This window comes from Grus americana, chromosome 2 (genome assembly GCF_028858705.1).
Source record: "Grus americana isolate bGruAme1 chromosome 2, bGruAme1.mat, whole genome shotgun sequence".
Classification (NCBI taxonomy): Eukaryota; Metazoa; Chordata; class Aves; order Gruiformes; family Gruidae; genus Grus; species Grus americana.
In genome coordinates, this window is record NC_072853.1 from 168,036,996 (window position 1) to 168,039,613 (window position 2,618).

Sequence of the window (2,618 nt, forward strand, 5' to 3'; positions counted from 1 at the left end):
CAGTGTTTGACAACACCAGGTTTTTTCCTCTTAGCCTCGCAAAGCAAAATAATTGCAGGAATATGAGATGGATTTCCTTTTGCCAGCGCTCTGAGCAGCAATTACCTTGTTTACAGTCAGTATTGAATGTGCATTTCTCGTATCTTTGTAACCTTTCTTTATACCGATATGCAAAAATATTTCTAAGTGCCTAACAAACACCAGATCTTAAAGATTGTGGAAGAAAAAAAAAAAAAAAAAAGTAATGTGCCTTACAACTCCTGGTGAAATTCTTGTGTTGCTCTTCTGGTCGATGCAAATTCAGTAAATCGCTGTTGGTAGCTGGCAAGGCTGGAGGATCTGCTGACTAAAATCCACCGGAGGAGGACTCATGGGATATATCCAGCTGCTAAAGCCCCACCTGAGAAACATGGACCGACTATTTTTAAATCCCTGGAACATACTGATCCCATATTTTCTCTCAACTGTTGCCTACAGACAGTCTGTGCTCAGGTAAAATTTAGCAACAACTTCTGGTTTCAGACAAAAATCTTTTGTATCCTTTGTATATTAAATATTTTTATTTGTGATCTCTCCTTATCTGCTGTGACTGCTCTAAAAAGAAATGTAAAGATGTGGGCTGAAACAAGACTTCTCTTAAAATATTTGCCAGCGCTGCATATGTTCAGGCAGGAGCAGCACAGGTACAAGAGAAATGGGAACAGACATGGAGCTTTAAAGTTGGTAACCAGTGCAGAAATGCTACTCATCTGGTTATCAGGATTGTTAGAGATCACAAAACTCCACTACACAAATGTAACCCGGTGTTGGAGGGGTACGCACCTTATTTCTTCAAAGCTGCAGCAAGAAGCACAGCAGAAAAAAAGGAACAAGGGAAAAAATTCAGGAAAAAATTTAATATGAATCAGAGAGAGACAGAAAAAATTCAGAATGAGTGGAATTTTCCTCACTGCACCAATGCCCATTGCTCAGTGTTAGGACAAAAGCAATTCCTCCTGGGAGTATTTGCTAACGGTAGAAGATGGGAAGGAAACAGGGAAACACCTCTCTGGCAGACTCCTAAACCACAGCGTAAAGACCAAAATCTCTCCAGCTCATTAGCAATACCCCAATCTGATTATTAATTGTTTGGGGCTTGGGGTTTTTTTGTCTGCAGTGGAATTTTTTTTTTTGAGACACTCTGAAGAAAGCTACCTGTTTATTGGTCAGCTAACCAAAACTGTTTCTGGCTGGTTCACCACTAAATCATCCTCCCCCACTTCGAACCATAAATGCTGAAAGGACAAGAGCGAGAGTTGCCGTTACCTTCGCTCGTCATTCAGCGCCCGTGATGTAAACCAAGCGAGCAAAGCAAATCACAATTCACATGCCGGGCTGTTGGTTTTGAAGCTCTTTATGACAAGGTGCCAAACCCAAGTTCCTTGGTTCCTCCCTATCCAGCAGCTGAAGCCAGCAGGACTCCCCCATTAGTTAGTCTCAAGACTAACAGACTATTTATGCTCAGAATTAATGGAAACACACTTATCTCTGCAACAGAGGCAGACGACAACGTGCCCACACAAAGATTAGTGCCAAAGGGAAATTTTAGATGGTGATTTGGGGGCTGATTGGCACAGAAACGTGTACCCAGAGCAGTGAAGTGCGATTTTCTGAGAAACCTGAGCTTCTCCACCACAGATGGACAAAAGTCTGGGCCAAATCTAGACACTGGAGAGGCAAAGCTGCTTGAAGGGGGCATGACCGTGAGGCAGCCCTGAGAATTCAAACTCCAGTGATGTTTTGAGAGTCAAATCTACCTGGTTGGACACCAAAAGTTCTGCCCCGGCACCCCAGGCCATCTACACGCCCAGGGCACAAACCTCAGCCGGGCCACCAAGGAAAACGGGGGAGAGAACAGCCCCAAATTACCTGCTGCCTTCCCAGCGCAAACCAGAGAGCGCAGGATGCGAGGCGGCCGGTGACACGGCTGCACCGGTGACGGGAGCCTAGGAGAGATGACGGAAAGGTGGGATGAGGGCATGAGGATGGCTGGGAGAACCGGGAACACAGGGGGTGCCGCGGACTGCCACTGCCGCAGCCCCGCTTGCTGGGGACAAGGGGAAAGGAGGGCAATCTGCCAGGGGGCTGGGGTGCAGGGGGCTGTGGGGACAGGGAAAGGGTCACCCATGTTTTAGCAGACCTTGGCGGGGTGGAGATGGTGGGGAGACAAGGACTGAGGAGGGAAACAACGTCTTGAGGAGGTGAGGCCGGTGGGGTGGCGAGGGGCAGAGCCAGGCCTGCGCAGATATCGCCTGAGGTGGGGGGGAACAAAGCCTGGGGGAGGAGGGGGCCGAGGCCCCGGGGGGCTGATGCGGCCTGTGGCTACGACACTGCCGGGGGAGGCGGGTGATGACAAGGCCCTGAGGAGGGGAGGGGGGGACGCCCGGGCGCAGCCCCCGCCCCTCACCTACCTGCACCCCCTCCTCAGCCGGGCCCGGGCCCGGGGAAACCGGGGCGGCCCGCTGGGGTTGTGTACGCCGTTGCCATGGCACCAGTCACTTCCGGCCTTTCCCGGAAGTTCAAAAGTAGACGGAAGTAGGAGGGGGGAGGAGACCGCGCTACGGCGGCCGGGCGGGGAC

At 50.5% G+C, this 2,618-nt stretch overlaps 1 protein-coding gene across 10 annotated transcripts in view; it reads right to left on the reverse strand.

Moving 5' to 3' along the window:
• KIF9 (kinesin family member 9) overlaps window positions 1-2,618 on the reverse strand; it is a 29,395-nt gene that overhangs the window by 25,244 nt on the left and 1,533 nt on the right. For 9 of the 10 annotated variants that reach the window (XR_008576140.1, XR_008576142.1, XR_008576141.1 and 6 more), the window contains exons 1-3: window positions 2,451-2,544; window positions 1,909-1,985; window positions 256-400 (exon numbers count right to left, since the gene is read on the reverse strand). The gene's annotated coding sequence lies outside the window, so the exon portion shown is untranslated. Of the gene's footprint in view, window positions 1-255; window positions 401-1,908; window positions 1,986-2,450; window positions 2,545-2,618 lie in introns of those variants that run through there. The other variant, XM_054818674.1, reaches the window with a different exon arrangement.